Consider the following 20,696-nt stretch of genomic DNA (forward strand, 5'->3'; position numbering starts at 1 on the left):
TTTCCTCTTCGTTCTCTCTCTCGCTCGTTCGTTCTCCCTCTCTGTCTTTTTCTTTTTCTTCTCTAGATTCTTTTCTTTTACCCTAATTATCATATAATTCATTATGATAAAAGTAACCCATTATTTATTCTAAGGTTATCTCCTTTAACCCTCCAAGTAAATAAATTATTAAACTTACCCCACTAATTCCATAAGGTTTGTCATGAATAGTCCAAAACACCCCTTTAAAACTTTTAACAAAAATCCGACCCAGTTAGGTTACGCAACCTGTGACGGTCCGTCGTGCCTATGACGGTCCGTCCTGCAGGTCCGTCACAAAGTTCAGAGAGTCAAATTCTGTAAAGGGTTTGTGACGGTCCGTCGTACCTACGACGGTCCGTCCTGCAATTCCGTCGCGAAGTTCAGAGAGTCGATCTCAGTACCCAAATTATCAGAGTTTAAGTGTTTTGGAACGAAGCCCCTCGACGGTCCGTCGTGCCTATGACAGTTCGTCCTACTTGTCGTCGAGGGTAATGAGAAAAATAGCAGAAGAAAATTCACAAGTATGGGACGACGGGATCCATCACGGGCCGTCGTGACCATGACGGTCCGTCGCGGGGTCCGTCGACCCAGTCAGTTTTTATCAAATTAATCTTACTGCTCGAATCGACTAAACAGGTCGTTACAAAAACTATTAAAATTGTTTCACTTCTTTATACAATCTTAACAAATTAGCAAAAGTTTATAAAATCGCATAGCATACTATGAAAAAGCTATTCTAAAATATTTGAACATTTATTGACCAAACTTTATTTCAATTAAAAAGAAAGCAAATATAAGTTGTAGTGTCTAGTATTTAATATAATAATCCTACATACCACGAATAATCTTCTCACATTGAACTTGCATTTTTCAATTATATGACCCAGAATATGAACTAACATTGTTACTTTGAGTCATTTGTGGGTCAATTTGGTTTGTAAATAAAGTTGATAAAAAAATAACGAATTTGGTTAATATAAATGTTAGAGTAGGAATAGATTTAAAGTAATAATAAATTTTATGTTAATAAAAATAATTGTTGTATAAGATATAAATGGTTTTAAAAGTAATGATATGGATTATATATTCTATATACATATGAAATATATGGTTAGTAGATATAAATTTGGGTTGTTCTCATAAAATTATAACTTCTTGGGCAATTTTTGAATTCTAAGATTTCTCAATCGTCATTTTTGGAAAATTTGCGATTTCATATTATGAAATCAAGGAAACTGCATGTCAAAAAGTTGATTCATCTCATGATTTCAAATTGCGATACGAAATTGCATGTCAAAAATTTACTTCTAGAAGACATTATCCCATATTTCTACTATATATCTTTTTATTGAATAGTCAAAACAGAGGTGAAATTATCTTTCTCACACAACATTTTTATTCTAAGCTTTATTTGGACATACACTACGATATCTTGATTTCAAATTAATATTTGGACATGAGATTTGAGAGTAGCTTCTCCAAAAAAAGTATGAAATTAAATTTCAAACCCCAATTTCCATTTTATTTAATGCAACACGTGACCTATAACATTATATATTCATAAACCATCATTTTGAATTTTTTAAAAAGGGACTCATGCTCGGCGCGAAGAGATTATTCTACCATGTGAAAGAATTAAATTAAAGGATAACTAACTACTATAACTAGTGACTAATGATTCTTTATAAGATTATGTTTTTTTTAAAGTTTCTAATCACAAAACATTTACTAATAAAATTATATAAGGAGAAATGTGATTTAACGATGCGATACCATATAATATTTTGATATCAAATCATGATTTTCACATCTCATGTCCAAACCCTAAGAAAATATTTATTTCAATATGTTATTCATATCGATTTTTAACAACATCATTGAAAAGTAAAAAATTAGAGGTTGAGTCTACACTAATTGATTATGCGTGGTAATTAGTGATTTGATGAAAATATATATTGGAATTACAAGTTTTTTTTAAAAAAAATTTAGACATTATTTGTTTAGTTTTTTATAGATGACTTTTTATTTGCTCTGATATCATATTGAACGGAGTGAATATCTTCCACTTCAAACTCCAAGTCTTTTTTCCTTACATCGATATAGGATTTCTAATGACTTTGCGTTGTTTTCAACCTATCTTGAATGATTTAAACTTTCTCCATATCTTGATGAACCAAGTTTGGTCCTATTACCCATGTTTTGTTAACTTCAAATCATCCAATAGGAGATCTAAATCTTCTCCAATAAAGAACTTCATAAGGATCCATTTGGATGCTTGATTGATAATTGTTGTTGTAAGCAAGCTCAATCAGAGGTAAGTGATCATCCCAATAACCCTTGAAATAAATCAGACATGCACTCAAAATATCCTCTTAAGTATGAATTGTGCGTGCTGCTTGATCATCAGTCTGGGGATGAAAAGCAAAACTCAAATTTACCTTCAAACCCAAACCTTTCTAAAATATTTCCATATTGTGCGGTGAATTGCGCACCTCTATCTAAAGTGATGGACACCAGAACTCCATGAAGTCTGAATACCTCTTGGATATATAATATTGTATAATATTCTTTTGAATAGGCAGTCTTATCGGTAAAAAATGGGCTGATTTAGTCATTCCATCTATAATCACCCAAATAAAAAATCATGTTGTCTACAAGAACGCAACAACGCTAAAAGAAATCCACATTGATCTTCTCCCACTTTCATTCTAGGAGATATATGTTCTAAGTCATACCACTGGGATTCCAGTGGTCTACCTTGACTTGTTGGAAACTTGGGCTTTTAACAACGAACTCTGCAATACACCTCTTCATACTACTCCACCAATTGACTTCTTTCAAGTCACGATACGTCTTCGTGGAACCAGGATGTATAGAATATATGGAGCTATGTGCTTCCTCCATGATCCTCTATTAGTGGTCATCTATCTTCAGTACACACAATCTACCTTGATACTCAATAATCCATTTCACCTTTTTTCACAAGCCATCACTTTCTGCTTATGAGAATTTCCTTAAATTAAAGGAAAACAAGGTCTTGGTATTGTTTCTCTTTCACTTCAGACACTAGTGATGATTTAGCCATGTTGATCATCACCAGCACTCCTCCTTCAGTGGAATCCATCAACTGGAATCCTAATCGTGTAAGTTTGTGCACTTTTTTGGCTAAATCTTTCTTGCCTTCCTTAACATGGGCAGTGTTACCCATACACAATCTACTCAAAGCATCATCAACAACATTAGCCTTACCTGGGTGTTAGAAAACACTCATGTCATAATCCTTAAGTAACTCCAACTACCTCCTCAATTTGAGATAAAAATCTTCTAATGAAGTACATACTAAAGACTCTCCTGATCAGTGAATACATCAACATGGACATCATTAAGATAGTGGCACCATACTTTCAACGCAAACACGACATCAGCCAACTCTAGATCATGTGTTGGGTAGTTTTTTTTTGAACCTTAATTTTTCTTGAGACATAAGCTATAACATTGCCATTATGCATCAATACACAACCCATAACAACTATGGATGCATCAACATGCATTAGAAAACGTGTGTATCCTTCGGGGAGGTCAACACTTTCATAGTAGTTAATCGTGTTTTCAATTCCTAAAAGTGTTTCTCACAAGTTTCAGACCATTGAAACTTTAATGTCTTTCGATTCAACTTTGTCAATGGGGATGAAATATATGAGAAGCCCTCAACAAACCTCTTATAATAACCAACCAATACCACGAAACTCCTAATATAGTTGGAGATGTGGGACTAGGCAAATTTTGCACTGCCTCAATCTTGTGAGTGTCAACTCAAATCCCTTCACCTCAAAAAGTATGGACTAAGTACGCCACTGACTCATGCCGAAACTCAGACTTGGAAATTTTTGGCATAAAACTTCTTATCTTTTAGTGTTTGAATAACTATTCAGATATAACTAGCATGATCCTTCTCATTCCTCGACTAAATTAGAATGTCATCAATCAATATGATAGCAAACATATCAATATAAGACTAAATAAAACAATGTTGGTCAGGCCCATGAACGCAACAGGTGCATTAGTCAAACCAAAAGACATAACTAGAAACATATAATCTCCATAGCGGGTCTTGAATGATGTCTTCGGATGTCACTTTTTCTTGGTCTCACTGATGATAGCCAGATCTTAAGTGTCTATTAGAAAAACAAGTGGCACCCTGATGTTGATTGACTATATCATCAATTTTCTAAAGGGGGATACATAATATTTATTGTAATCTTGTTAAGTTTACGATAATAAATACACATTCTAAGAGGACCATCCTTCTTCCGTAAAAATAAGACCGGAGCGCCCTAAGGCAAGACACTAGGTTAAATAAAACCTTTATCAAGGTGATATCTCAACTGCTCTTTTAACTCTTTCAACTCAGATGGAGCCATTTTATATAATGGAGCAGAGATAGGTCGAGTATCAGAAAAAGTATCTATATCGAAGAATAGTTCTCTCTTAGGTGGGACTCCGGTAAGATCTGGAAATACCTATAGAAACTCACTTACAACTAGAACTGACTGAGTAGGTGGTGTCTAAACGCTACGGTCATTACCTCAGACTAAGTGATAGATGCCCCCTTGGAAATAAACTTTTTTGCCTTAAGGTACGAAATAAAACGACCCTTAGGCACTACTAAACTATTCCTACACTCAATAATTGGTTCATTAAGAAACAGAAACTTAACTACTCGATTTCTACAGAAGCATGAACCTAGCCCATACCTAGAATTACATCAAAGTCCAACATGTCTAGCTCGACTAAATCAGCCATGGTGTCCTTGTGATTGACAGAAATGGTACAATCACAAAACTTGCTCAACTAGAATAGAGTTACAAATAGGTGTGGAAACACTGAAGGGCTTAAGAAGTTGCTCAGAAAAATATCAACATTCATAGAAATGTATGGAGTCACGAAATATAGACTCACACCTGGATCAGGCAATGCATATACAACAAAAGTAAAGTCTTTGATCATATAGGTGACAACATACGGTTAATATCTTTCTCTTGGTGACTGATTATAGCATACAAATGGTTTGCTCCTATGCTTGTTCCTAAAGTAGCTCCTCTTGGTGTAGTTCTAATGGGCGGAGCCACTAAAGAAGATTGGGTTCTATTGCCCCCATTACAATTTCCTTACATGTTCTTAGGGCACTCTCTCTTGAAGTGACATGCCTAACAACACTTGAACTCAACCTTGGAGCCATCACGACACGCTCCCAGTGGTTCCAGCCATATTTAGTGCATGGAGGACTCCAATTGGACCCTTGTGCCACACTACCTTGAAACTGAGCAATTCTAGCTCTAAAATTCTGCAAATTCTAATTCTTGAACTCAACTCTGTTTTTTGCTACAGGTAAGATCCACTAGAAGATGATGGAGCAATTTCATTTGAATTTTGTTTAAAATATGATCTGTTTGCATTACTCTTCTTCTGCTTGGACTAATTTCGTGTTGTCTTAGACTTTTTGTTTCGGAACTTTTCTCTATCTCTTATCGTGACCTCCTCAACCTGTTGCACATGGATCATAACCCTTGTAATGTCTATGTCTACGTCCTCTATCAAAATAACAAGCTTACCCTAATATCTTGGTAGACGAGACAACCAGACACAAACAAAGTTCATACTGCTCCTCATATCAATAACCATCTCCGGAGCATAATGGGACGGTTGAGTGAACTTGAGGTTGTACTCATGCATACTCATGGATTCCTGCTTAAGTTTAATGAATTCTCTTACCTTTGCCTCTCTTTGGTCACGGTAAAAATATTCCCTTGTAAGGACTTTTCAAGCACAACCCAACTCAAAATTGGTGCACCTTTAGCTCTACTCTCTTCTTCCATTGATCATTTAAGATTCTAGAAACACCCTCGGTTGGTATGCAGTTAGTTCCAGATGCTCAACAACTGCAACATGCATCACCTCAAACACTTTCTACAACTCTTGTACAAAAAAATTTCAGATCCTCAGTGACACTTGAATAGATGAAATTTGGAATATATATCTTGCAGAACTCACGGATCCTGGATGTATTATCCACGTCCTGTTGATTCCTTCTTTTTTGCCCATCTAAGTTGGTCACAACTTGACTCAACATTCGAATAACATCTTGGAACTCACCATTAGTGACCTCTTCTTGGGTTGCACTTTTGGTGCACTCGGTGCCCCTTGATCTTGGGGATCAACATTTCTACTAGCAGGACAAACTTGAACAATTATTTGTGGAGGCATGACCTAAAAGATATGCGCAAGCATAAATTAGAAGAAATTTTTAAATAGTTGAACTCTATCGCACAAAAAGAGTATGAAAGAAATTATAGATATAACGCACATCATACAGATAGCTAAGACTTTACAAACACAACTTCCATTACACTCTAGGACTCTTGAATTGTATGCTCTGATACCAAGTTATTCACGCCTCAAGCCTACAACCTGGGCATAATTGACAGTCGTAACCATCGTATTCCCCAAGCGAAACCTTGTTCTATCTCAACATTTTCATTAATAGAAAGTTCAAAACAACTCGACTCATAAGATATCATAAGTAAAATAGTTTACTCAGTGTACTCAAATGAACATAAGTTTTCAAGTCATAGGCTTTAGAACATCACATAGGAAATGGAAAAGACTAATCACCAACTACTATTTATGGAAGTCGGGATAAGACCCATGACATCCTAACAAAATGGGAAAGTTAATGGGAATCTTCCGTAAGCAAGGATGCTCAAAAAAAATGACTCTTGAACTGCAAGTGGTATCAACGTTACGCTTGTTGATGACCTTAAACTCTTGTATCTAAAGAATCAATTAGGACTCATATAAAAAGTATGAACATTTATTCATGTTTACATACATAATTTATGAGGACTCTGATTTGTCTGAACTCATCCTCCTATCGGTGCTCAATTTTACTCCCAATAATATAATTCACGATCATATGTTTAGTAATACTTTTTCATCCTGAAACTTTGAGATTATTATTCAAAAGGTTCTCTAAAAGATATTATACTCAAAACTCCTCGTGAACACATTTGGAAACTGAAGTTTCCTCTCATTTAAATGTAAAAACATTTACTCTTGGGAATATTTAGTTCCCATATATTCATTTTGAAAAATGAAACTAAACTATCCTCATACTCATACTCAAGTCTTAAAATAGTTTTTAAGAATTCGTAAAAATATTTTTGAAAACGACTCAAAAGCTTATTATTCGTGATATATGAAATCTCTCGAAGATTAATGAAGTTAAGAAAGGAATGAAAGATCGACTCAAAGGAACATTTATGAATCGAAGAACGGAAGAGAAGGTGTGTTGATTCTCCAAGCGCATCCTTGGCACGCCGAACCAACGCTTTACTTACTAGTGCTGGTTTTTGGTGCTGTAGACGCAGGGCGTCAGTCCTCCTGCCGCATCTTGGATGCCCCCTCCTAGACCATTCCCAAAACATTTCGATAATTTTATCATCTCAATTTATGACCCTAATTCACTTAGAATCGAATGATTTCTCTCAAACTCCTTTATATTCAAATATCCAACATAAGTTAACACAAATCTACTCAAAAAGAACTCTCAAACTCATGACATTCTTCTTAAGAAATCATCAAATCTCATTATTAAAGATTTAAGAACAAAACTTTAAGAAGCTCATTAAGAACATCAATGTATGGATTATCATGGATGAAATTAACTCAAGGAAACTCATGATTGACGTGAGGTTGAACGAACCCATCACTATGAAAGCTTACATACGTTGTAAGGATCAAATCCTTGCGAAATTCCTCGAAGATCGCAGGAAACTTGAATGAACACTTAAACTTCTCCCTTCTTTCTCCTTTTGAACTTCTCTCTAAAACCCTAAGTATATTTAGAAGTAGTGGAAACTGATCTCAGATAGTTTAGACTCCTAAAATATTACTAAAATTAGTTAGTCTCATAGGGGTAAGGATAATACCAAAATATCCGTCATTAATTCGGATGAACTTTCCTTACACAGAAAGACTGAACTGAAACGGGCATATCTCCGTCATTTGAACTCAGAATGTGTTCGAAAGGGGACTTAAAGATCTTTGTTTGATACCTTCTAGGACACCTAAATCATCATGTACTGAAAGTTGTGGCCATTTAAAGTTGACCCAAAACTCACAATTAAAGACTAACTTACACAAATCTCAAATTAGCTTTTTTTTCAATTTAGTTCTTTGTAAAAGTAGATCTTTTGAAGACTGAGGTGTTACATAAGTATTCCCAAGTATAATACTTTTATATTAAAATGAGAGAAACACTGATTTCCAATGAGTTTATTAGTTTTTGTAGATTTATCTCTTTTAAGAGAATATTTTGAGTAATTATATCAAAGTGTTATGTTCTAAACTTATGAGCATGAGTTATATATATTATGGGGAGTAGTATTGAGTAACGATATGGGATGAGTTCAAACAAATCACAATTCTCATAAACCATGTACGCCAACATGGATAAAGGTTCATACTTTTTAGATGATTTCTTATTACTTTTAGTCATAGCTTAGTAGATCCACTTAATTGATGTTTTCTATACCCCGACAAGGTATATGACAGTTTTTGGAGCGTGGGTCAGACGTTGTATCATCACGTAGCTCATAGTGATAGTTGTGGTTTATATAATATCCAAAATAAAGGGTGAAAGAGTTTAGTATTGTTTTTATACATTTTGAGTTATTATCTACTGTTTTAAAGTCTTTATATGTTGCATCTTATTATCATTGCTTTCATAATGCATATATAGGTGTACAAGGTCATCAACCGGCACTTCGTTGATCCCTTCACATTCAAGCTAAGCCTTTGGGATCCTCCTTTATTCCAGAGGGTTCCAGACCTATTTTTTAATTTATTAGGAGGTCGTGAGTTTTGTTCTGACTTCTGTCACAATATTTAAAGGCTTCATAGATAGTGGTAGTTGAGGAATCTTTTTCCATTTCCCTTGTTGATGTTCCTTTGAGGCTTTGAGTTAATTACTTATGCATCTTTAAGTATTTTCAACCATTTATTGAGTTAAATTTATTGAGAATATATTATTTAAGTTTGGTATTTTGAGTCATAATTTTTCTTAAGTAAGTCTTTTGCTGAGTAATTGGTATATACTTATAATTCAAATAGACGAGTATCACTATTTTTTCAAATATACATGTCTTCATGTCTACTCAAAATGAACTTATCAACAATAAGCAATGGAGGATAAAAGTTGGAGTTCCAAAGATGTGTACTAGATCACAAATATTCATACATATTATTCTTTATTGGTTGATTCTTCGAGATAAGAAGGTACCAAACTATTTTTTAATTGTTTTTTTATCTATTGCTTTTAAATTTCTGCGTTGTACTCTATTTTGATTTATTTTCTATTTTAACTTTTTTTTTAAAAATTATTTATTCAACGCTATTCTTTGATATATGTATTAGTTTGTTGGGTATTAACAAATAAAACATAAGGAACACAATTTGATTTCACAAAATCTTAAACAAGTATTTCACGGAAAAATTATTCATTATTTAATACACACACACACACACACACACACACACACACACACGCATGCATGCACGCACGCACGCACGCACGCACGCACGCACGCACGCGCGCGCATGCACGCATGCACGCACGCACGCACACACAGATACACACAGACACAGACACACACACACACACAATTTTAGTTTGTTTTTTTTAAAAAAATTCAACTTCAATTTTTTTTTTACTTTAGTAATAAATAAAGGATATTTCTCATAAAGTTTTTTATTCTAAAACCAAACACATACTCACCAACTAAACATGATAAAATAAGTCAAATATCTACTCGTTTTCCAGGAAAACATTTTGTATTCAACCTAAATACACCCATGTCTTGCTCATTTTTAAATCATCCATGATTGACTTATCCGCTTTCCTTTAAATGACCTTCTAGATAAAACTTCTATTGAATGATGATTAGCCATATTTGAAGAAGTGACGAATATGAGATTAATTAACTACGTAACATATTTGTGTCATACTTTCTAATATCGTGAATGCAATAGAAAAATTGATGGTCTCACTCAATAAAGGGTTAATGAGTTAGAGAAATATGCATTTGCTAGAAGTTGGGAAGGGATGTGTCATAGACCGGATGCTAATCATGGAGGTATGTGAAGTAACTTATGGTTCTACAAGTGTTAGTAATTTTCAACAAATTTCAATTTTGATTAGGAATTTTTGGTGGAGTAGCAGGGGAAACACAATGTTTGTGTTTGATCGTTATAACTACATTAAAAGGGAACACATGGAAGTGAACTTTTAGCTCAATTACACATAAGTCTAGGTGTTTTATTTTCTTATACTAAAAGACAATCCCTGAGAGATTGTATTGTCATTTTTTCTCGTAGAAAAATATACGACCTGATTTTCTATTGTGGTTGTGCATAACGAATTGTTCGATATAATTATCTTTATTTTATTGATTGAAGAAAACAATATAATATCCTTTGTGACTAACATGAACTTAATCTACAAATTTGTTTTTGTTTTCAGGAAAATTATAAACATTCTAATTGCAAGAATATACTATAAAATTACTTATGAATTGTAAGAGGCACGTTATTCATGATTAGTAAGATAGAGCCTCGACGGAAACAATACTTGGTGCAGGTATGATGTTGACACAAGATGATCACAGGTGATGTAGTTCCATCACAGGAACACTTGTCTTTATTTTAGGCTGAATAGAATATCTTCAGTTGAAGAGTTACCACTAAGATATTTTCATATCGCTACAGTAGATATTTTAATTTTTATGCAGGTGGATAGTGTTTTTTTTATTGATTTTATGACATTTCTGGTGGCTTTTTACTTTAGGTGGATTTTGATGTTGAAGGCTTGATTTCAGAGCTATTGTTTTAATTGTGGCACATATTTATTTTTAATGTAGAACATTTCATCTCCCACTTTGATTATAACCATGTTGGGCCATGCAAAGCACTGGCCTTGGCCTATCTAGTATATATATATATATATATATATATATATATANATGTATGTATATATCCCCTTATTTAGAAGAGGGAGTTGTGAAGGACTAACACAGCTTCCAAAGGTTGTTCCTAAAGTAATTTAAGTTGTACTATGTTAGGCCCACCTTATAAACCAGTATTCTTTTAGGTTCCCACGTGTTTTTGTTTCGGGGTCCCTACATGTCTTTGTTTTATTGTATATATATTTTACTTTACTTAAAAAGGATGATTATGTAATTTTGTCATTAAATTGAGGTGATTTTTAGAGGATGAACAAGGATACGTGGGTAATTTTGTTATTACTCTGTATGTTTGCTGCTCTTTCATTGTTTACATCGATTTCTCCTCCACAATTACTCTGAGACTGCTTTGATCAATAATCTGGCATAGTCATCTCCATTAATCTCCGCTTCTCCTCAAATTTCTCTTCGTTGTTGGTGCATTCATTAGCTATAGTAAGTTTTCTTTCTCCCTTTTTTCCAATTTTTCTTCCTATGTTGTCTAGGTAATACAGATTCTGTCGACCGGTAAACTAGAGGTTTTATTTCAAAGTGAAAATGATTTGAGAAAAAATTGTAGAAAGCTGGACATAGTGGACAGAAATTGGTTGGCTTTAAGTCTCACCTTGGGCCAATTTTGAATAACATTAGTGTAAGGCATGGGTTCCTATAGATTTTAAGTTTGAAGAAAACATTTGTTTAAAGATTTGTGGTTAGGGTTTTAGGGAGAAGAAGAAGAAAATGAAGAAAGGGTAAGAGGTGTTTGCATAATAGTCGCACAAACACAACGCTTCCACCAACTGAGCAGCATCTGCATGTCCTTCAATTTAAGTTTTAAGAATAATTTGTTTCTTATCTTGAAGTTACTTTACTTTTTCCAGGCGTTCCACAGTCAGGTTTGTCTACCTCAGATACCATACCAGGAAGTACAACCTTTATCAACAGCGTAAGTCGTCCTGTTTCATTCTTCTGTATGTTTGGTTGTATATATAATTTCTTCACATCATTATTTCCTAAAACCCCTTAACAGGAACATGAAAAGGGAAAATGGAATATAAGATTTTAAGATTTTTACAAATTTCAGTAGGAAAGAATTGTACTGCATTCTTTCCTACATCTTACTCTGCCCCGTTACATAAGAACTACCAACCCTTCTGAATATTTTCCTGCCCATTAATACATAGCACTTCCTTGGTTTCAATTTGTGTGTCCTTTGTTGTTTGATTGTTGCGAAAAGAATGTCTTTTCCCTTTTTTCCAGTCCAGCAAAATACTGGATCCTTTTGATATTTGTTGTGTACTTCAAGCTCTCGACGAATTATCCAACAATCCAGCCAAATATAGATAAAGACAGAGAACTAGCCATAATAATTTTATTACTTTAAAAGACAAATGAATGTATTCTACAAAGGAAAATGTCAAAAAACAAATGAATCGACTGATAGAATTTTGCAAGTTAGGTGTGTAGTTCTTCTGTTGGATTACCTCTTGGTAGAATGTAGTGGACTAGAACCTTCGTCTTAACCAGATTTGAACTTCTTCCGTTTTCATTCGCAACATTTCCTATGTTTCATATGACATCTTTTTGTTTAATGTCAAAAAACAACTGAATGGATTGATAGAATTTTGTGAGCTAAGTGTCTACTTCTTCCGTTTTCTTTCGCAACATATCATATGTTTCCTATGACTTCTTTTGTTTAGCAAGCTTGCAGTTTCTCAACCTTCATAAGGTAGGCTTACTTTCTTCTGTTAGCAGGAAAACACTTTGCTAATAATAAAGCCATTGTCAAGCTCATTTGAAATATGTTTTTATATGTAGGAATTGGATCAACATACAATTAGCTTAACATTTTGACTCCGCAAAATTAATGTGATTAGTTAAACAAATTGTTCTTGTTTGTCTTATTTTCATTCTAATTTTTATTTTCGTGAATGCTACATTAATATTTCTCAAATGTATGTCATTTTTCCCCAATGGTTGTAACACATTTATCTATATATTTTTTCCAGATTACATTAAGTTATTAATTAGTTTAACAAATCATGAACTACTCGAAACAGGAATTGAAGAAAATATAGATAATGTATCTACCTAAGAAACAACTTCTGACAGAAATTTTCGTCGTCGTATGAGATATGCACAGATGTCACCGGAGAGAAAGCAATTATTTTTATCCGAGCTAAAGAGAAAAAAGGGCTGAGTCAAAAAAACAAAAACTCCTTCATCAATCATATACTACTGGAGCTCTTACAATCAGCACTTCTTCGTTATCTCCTTAGGAAGGTTAGCTGACCATATTGTTATCTGCATTCCATTTATATATTTTTGCTCGTAATTGTTCTTTTGCCCGATTTGTGTTTACCTTTATTGTCTTTATTATGCATTTTGTAGTTGCTGAGACTTGGGATTCCCACATTAATAGATACTGCTTTTGTGTTTTATATCCAATTCAGTTATATATTCTTGCTCATGAAGGAGAGCATACACAAAGTGAATAACATTATCATAGAAAGAAAATGACTCTCAGTACTCATGAAATTTCACACTGTAAATGTTTGATAATATGCCTAAGACAACTAATATTAGTTTTATGATACTCTTGGGTGATTTTTCAGAATATTTTGATATATTGTGCAATCATTCCAAAGGAACGTTATCATGAATGGAAATCTATAAAGTTACATTCTTTCGCAAATATTATGCAATAGAACTTCTATATGTACGCTAACAATTGTTCCAGATTACTACATGCATTATGTATTTTTCATGAATTATGGGTTTGTTACTAACTAATTTGAGGCAGAGACTAAACTCTCTTCTCTTTAGTTTCATGTAGTTAGGGAACTTGCCTCCTAAATTTCTTTCACTCAACTCGAATTTGAAAAATTCTCTTTCATCTTGATCATGGCGTCTCTATCAGTGAGTAAATAATAATACTATGTTGCTCGAACTCTTCAAACGTTATTATTTTCTAATAAATATTGTTCTTTTCTTTTTACTCATGTTGATTAGTTATTTGATCACATTTCGTTTTTAATTTTTCTATTGATATTAATGGAGTTCATTTTTGTGTGTTCATATGAAGTGGAAGAACTATCTCTTGGTAATAAAGCCTTAAGTTAGGTCATAGTTAACAATATTATCATGAGATTATAAGTTCCTATAATGTTGACTCTTATTGCTTCATTCAATATGTTTGGACTCCCAAATTTTTCCTTTGGGTAGTATGGTTCTTACTTGCTACACACCAATTAGGAACTTAACAGAGGATAAAATTAAGAAGTCATTATACGAATTGCTTATATATATAATATATATATTTACAGAAGCCCCAACTTTCTCCTCTATGATAATTGATTCTCATTCCTTTAATCCGTATTTACATAGTCAGCTTTACTAGAGTGTGATGCTTCCCCATTTTTCATCTGTGTGTGGTCAGAATTATTGAATTTTCTGTTTAAATCTACTCTAAGAAAAGTCTTGAAGTCTCCAAAAATGTTGTTGTTATCTTTGTTGGATCCTCCAAAAATGTACTACTTTTGAAGAATCGGACACACACCCAATAACAGTTTTGAAGAGTCCGAGCAACATGGATTTTACCCATCATAAATAAAAGATAATGAAGATTCCCATCATACTGCCAAATTGGTGTTAAATATTGATCTTGATATATTACGTGCTGAATTGTAAGACTCCATAAGAGAAAAACATGTGAGACGATCATTATAATTGGAACACCTTCAATGGTGGTAGTTGGACATGTTATGACACTTCATGGTCGCGTTGCCTCAATATTAATAGCGTCAATTGTAATGAATGAAGTTGCTTGATGATGAGATTCACAAGGTGAGGATTGAAATTTTCATTTCGCAAAAACAACTGTACAATATTTTCTATTTCTAACACATTATCAAAACTTTGTGCGTGAATTAAATATTGTTGATCATGTATCCTAGAAAGATTTAGTATTCTAGAGGGTGGTATAATTCTTAAATACTTATTTTAGAGTGTTCTTACAAATAACTATAAGGTTGAAGCATCGTCTTCAGTTCCCAAGCACCAAACTTTAATGTGATCCTTCAGTTCTTCTTCATAGACGAAGTGGAAGACTAATATATGGATACACCTCTAGAGAATGAAAAAGGTATCATTAAATACAAAAAGGTCCCATGTACCCGTGTCAGATAAATAAGCATGGCATGTCCATTGACAATTTAGGCAAAGATTTGCCTAAATTATGAAGATGTTATTTTGGGTGGATATCACTTTCAATTTGTATTGTCCATGTAACTCTTTTTCTGTTCTTTTTCAGTTTCTCATTGTAAGTTGCCCATAACATACATGATTTATTATAAATGCTACACACTTTTATTATAATCACAATTAGAAGTATCGCTCTTTCATCTAAATAGTCCCATCTAAATAGTCAGGGGTTAAACAATCTCAAGTTGTCCTTATTCGATGGAGCTCTCTATTTGATTCTTCCTAAAGAGTCTCATGATCTGGATACGGATAGCCAAGATTTGCTGGAGGAATTCGAGGAAGTTGCTACTTGTGGAGAAAATGGAAGTAGCAATTGTATTCGAATCTTCAAGCGCAGGGCAGGAAAAAGGCAAGTCTTCTTAACTACCTACCGTTGAGATTTGTTTTTTCCCTCATGATCTTGATTGCTCTTATGTTGTTCCATAATAGAAAATATCTTCCTTTTTTTTTTTTGAGATATTCGATTATTGAAAAAGAACATTTTTTTGGGTTCCCGAATGAATGGGAACAATCTCACTTGGTAGTGAAGGAACTAGGGATAATAAATTAGCAAAGATGGTATGTTGGTTGCGTCCCAGATTTACAAAGAAATTAATATGTACTTTCTGTTAGTTTACCTGAAACGACTATTGCTTTAACCACATGATATTGATTGATCTTAGTAGATACTTTCACAACTATTCGGATTTGATATTTCATCTTAGTATGATTGTGAGAATAAAGAGGCTACGATTCCAAAAGCCTCTATGTAGTGTTTGTTATGCTTCGTGAGGTTTGTCATTTAGATAAGTGATTTTTTTCCCCTTGCTATGTGAATTTCATTATCCATTTGCATATGGAATCAGAACAAATCAGCATGTTTATTATTATTACAGAAAACATGTTATTATGTGTTACTATAAGCTCATGTTAAAGCTAATAGTAGTTAGTTTTTCTTATATCAATTTCTCCAGTAGTGCATTTCATTTCTTGTGAAAAACAGAGTACACAGAGAGCTAAGAAGTTGTAAATAAATAAAAATGATCATCTGTTAACTGAAGATCATTTTTCATTTTTAGAAAGAACTAATAGCACATAAATGGTTATGAGATGAATATGAAAGCAAAAGTTAATAGTATGATATATGCTATGTGATTTTTTATGATTTTGTAATGATTGTTTCTTCTAGCTTGCTTTTGCATGAGTTTCTTAATGGTTTGTTATTTGTCTTATGATATATGATTTATTTATCACGTTATTACGAATTAATTTTTTATCAGCTATGTCGTCTCCACATTCCCTTTATAGGCTGTGATTGCATACACAATTTTTCTTCATGTTTCATCCATAGGGAAGATCAAATTGTTACTAGATCAAAAGCTGATTTCTGCGGGTAGAAGGTGAATTTGATTCCGCGAGGCTTCTTTCATTTGACGTTTTCTTCCTTTTGTGTAAAGAGATGAAACAATGTACTGTTTGTCTTGAACTTGACTGTCTAAGTTCAAATTTATAAGCCATTATTGGTATAGTTTTGTTTTGGATATATGCAATGCCTATATTACTCGGGAAGGCATTCTCCCGTGTAAATTAAGTACGTATGCGACCAACTTTTGCATTAAAGTTTTAACAACTTCACCCTTTTTTACATCAAATGACTGCAAAGCAAACATTACTTTAAAATATTAAATATTGGGCCCGTGTTTGGCACGGGCCATACCCCTCTAGTATATATATATATATGTATGTATATATATATATACAGAGAGAAAGAGAGAGAGAGAGAGAGTAATATGATAGATGAGAAAAATATTTATATATAACGACATGTTATACATCTATTAATTTGATGCATATATTTAGGGTCTGTTTGACCATGTGATATGAATCATGATTTGAAATTATAAGAATGAACTTGATGTTTTGTTTAGACATTTTGTGTTGTTTGTTTTCTCATAATCATAACTCTATAGCTTTAAAATTGACTCACTTCTTTATAAAATCTTTACAAATTAGAAAAAGTTTTGTAAAGTCGCATAATATCATATCACAAAACTTTTCTAAAATATTAGAATATTTATTGACCAAACTTATTTTCATTTTAAAAAAAAAGTAAACATAAGTTGTAGTTTCTAGTATTTAATATAAGGGAAAATGTACAAGTACCCCCTCAACCTATGCCGGAATACTATACTAAGGTCCTATTCCCCCCTGAACTTATTTTAAAGTAATTTTCTACCCCTTTTCGGCCTACGTTGCACTAATTTGAAAAAAAAGTCAACCAGCGTTGGGACCCACAAGATATTGCCACATAGGCCGAAAAGGGGTAGAAAATTATTAATAAAATAAGTTTAGGGGGTAATAGGACCTTAGTATAGTATAAGTGTGTCTTTGAATTTTTTGGCATAGGTTGTAACGACCTCTTTGGTTGTTTTGAGTACATTTTTATTTCATAAAATACTTTTCCATAGATGATAAATAGGTTTTTTGGACTATTCATAATTACAATTATTAAATTAAGGGGGTGGTTTAAATAATTAATTTAGTTGGTGGTTAAAGAAAACAACCTTACAATTAGTGATGAGTCACTTTTACTATTTATAAAATTAGTCTTATATAGCAATAAGGGTATAATTAATCTCTGGAGGAAAGTGAGAAAATGACAGAAAGGCAGAAGGGCTGTGAAGAAGGTCGTAAAATACGCCTATCGGTAGAACTCGACAAGCTTAATATTGTGCTATACATATGTATTGATGATAGGGATATATATTATGATATTATAGTCATGATAGAATATTATACTAATTAAATGGGAAACAAGGGATATGGGAAAATTGTTTCTTACGTGGCGGCAATATGATAGCGTTACCTGCAACATTTTAGTAGCAATCACCGCTAATGATTAGGGCAGAAATTGAGATGTTACATAAATGAAAATTGACTTTACTGTGTTATAAATTTATAGGTTTTGGTGGACTAAAATTATATTGTAATTGTCTGGTGTAATTATGGTAAGGATAACAATAATAGTAGTAATCATAATATCTTGGAGGGTGCATAGATTATGGGTGATAGACATGAGGTTTATTCTTCTCTTCTTTCGCTTATCGATGTAGGTGATTAAACTTACGTGTAGGAAAATTATTATACAATTACAATGCGATTTTTGAAAAAGAGTAAAATAATATAGCGAGTTAGCAAATTAAGGCGAATTTTTGTGGTTAACTCTAGTGGTCTATAATTAACTTACATCAATCTGAGGTCATTTTCTTTTGTTCTCACATTATATATTATATTTTTGATATATTGAGATAGGTAATTAAATATATGTGTATCGAATTATTTCAATCCCATTAAAGTTATTGCTATTTGGAGAAAATTGGACTTATCCTTAGGTTTGAACTTTTGGAAATTTATAATAGAACTAGGTGAAGTTTTGGGTCTAGATTAGACATAGAATAATATGAATGTTTATAGACTTGTTAACTTACGAATTATGCACATATACTTTATAGATTTGAAAGGTTCTGATACATTGAAGAAGGGAAAAATATTTGAGAAATAGCTTGTAAGACTTCGATTCTTCAGTGGAGGTAGGTTATGGTTTATGCTATTTGATAGTAAACTCTTAATAGTTATTGATATGTATTGAATGATATTGTGAAGTTCTCTATGTACTTGACTGTGTGATTGTGAGACTGTGTGATTTTGTTGTGTGGTTTGTGATTGGTCTGAAATCCTGAGATCGTGAAATTTATAATCTTGAACCTCTTACCGGAGTGATGCCTTTAATAAAGAAGTCTTGATAAAATATTATTAATGAATTGAAAGTGGTGATAATAAATGATAAATTAATGGTATTATTGGATCGGGGTGTCACGTTCCGACACAGTATAATTGGATTGGAGTGTCACGTTCCGACAAAATATTTATGGATCGGAGTGTCACATTCCGACATGGTATAATTGGATCGGAGTGTCACGTTATGACACGGTAATATTAAAGGAAAACCATACTGAATTAACGGAATTACTCAACCTCAAAGAACTCAATTTTCCCAAATGGTTTAGTTGGAGGCATGAGTCCTCATGGATGATCTTGATATTGTTGATCTATTACGTACTTACTTTGCTGTTGTTGACACTTGTTCATGTTGTTTGTTGCTTATCACCTGTTAAGTGTTATAGTTGAGTTCATACTATTATTCATTGTATATTAGTTTCTATTTTGGGTTTGTCGATAAAACCTACTCAGTACATGTTGCCCCATACTGATCCCTACTTGTATTTTTCTTTGTTTCCTTTTATGAAATGAAGCGAGTGTACCAATGACTTCAAATTGCCCTCAGCTCTAGCCAGTCTTCTGCATATGAGGTTCCAGGGTGACCTATTCATTCAAGCTCGTGTTGGATTCTCTCGGTCATGACATGATGTCCTATAATTTCGTACACATACCATTTAATTATTTTATTTTGGTGTATTTGATATTTTTAGACTTAGTACTGGCGATTAGATGTCCTTGATGTGATGACTTTCAGGTTCTGGAAAATGATATTTAGTAAGATTTTGAGTTTCCGCGTTCTCTTTGTATTCTGTAAGTTAGGTTAAATTGGTTGGTTCGCCCACTTAGGAGGTTAAGTGTGGGTGCCACTCACGACTCGTTTTGGGTCGTGGCAAACTTTGTAAAAGAGCGTTAGGTTCGGTGATCTCATCACACAAGGACAAGTCTAGTAAAGTCTTGCGGAACGGTAAGGGGACGCCTTTACTCCTCATTGAGAAGCTATAGGACTTTAGGAAAACTCATTTTGTTTCTTTGTTTCGTGCTACTACTTGAATCCAATTGGTATCTAGGTAATACAAATTGGTATCTGAACTTCTTCACTCTATTTCAAATATGGTTACTACTAGAGTATTAGAAGTTGAAAAAACAACGACCAAGCGAAAACAATGTGTCGTTATAAATAGGTATATTTTCTCGACTGCAAAATGTGGTTGTAGTCTCATGTTGAATGTCGATTAGTAAAGACACTACTATTATTTCATAGAGTGAGGGTATATCAAAGAAAGTCATCGATTCTTACTTGTCTAGAGTTATGATGTGTGTTATTTTGTTATTGAATTGATATAAGAAGTAAAACAAATTGTTTGGTCTAGAGAGAGAACATATTCATAATGTTTTGAAATGATTCAATGATTGAAATATGTGGGATATTTGGGTACGATCTTATGGGTAGGTATCATGTGTTCTAGTTAGGTATCTAATGGACTTTCATGGTGTGGCAGTCCTATGGTTATATGGAAACGGGTACATCTATTGTCAAGTAAGAATACTAATTACTAAGGAGTTACCAATTGTATGACATGGTCAGATAATAAGATT

The 20,696-nt window shown here is 33.3% G+C and overlaps 1 long non-coding RNA gene across 1 annotated transcript; it reads left to right on the plus strand.

Moving 5' to 3' along the window:
* The first annotated feature begins 11,426 nt into the window (after positions 1-11,426).
* Positions 11,427-13,355, plus strand: LOC114077244. Its single transcript, XR_003578296.1, has 3 exons — positions 11,427-11,534; positions 11,960-12,024; positions 13,222-13,355. It is a non-coding gene; the product is annotated as an uncharacterized LOC114077244 (long non-coding RNA).
* Positions 13,356-20,696: the final 7,341 nt, after the last annotated feature.

The sequence above is a fragment of the Solanum pennellii genome, chromosome 5, assembly GCF_001406875.1.
Source record: "Solanum pennellii chromosome 5, SPENNV200".
In the NCBI taxonomy this organism is placed as follows: Eukaryota; Viridiplantae; Streptophyta; class Magnoliopsida; order Solanales; family Solanaceae; genus Solanum; species Solanum pennellii.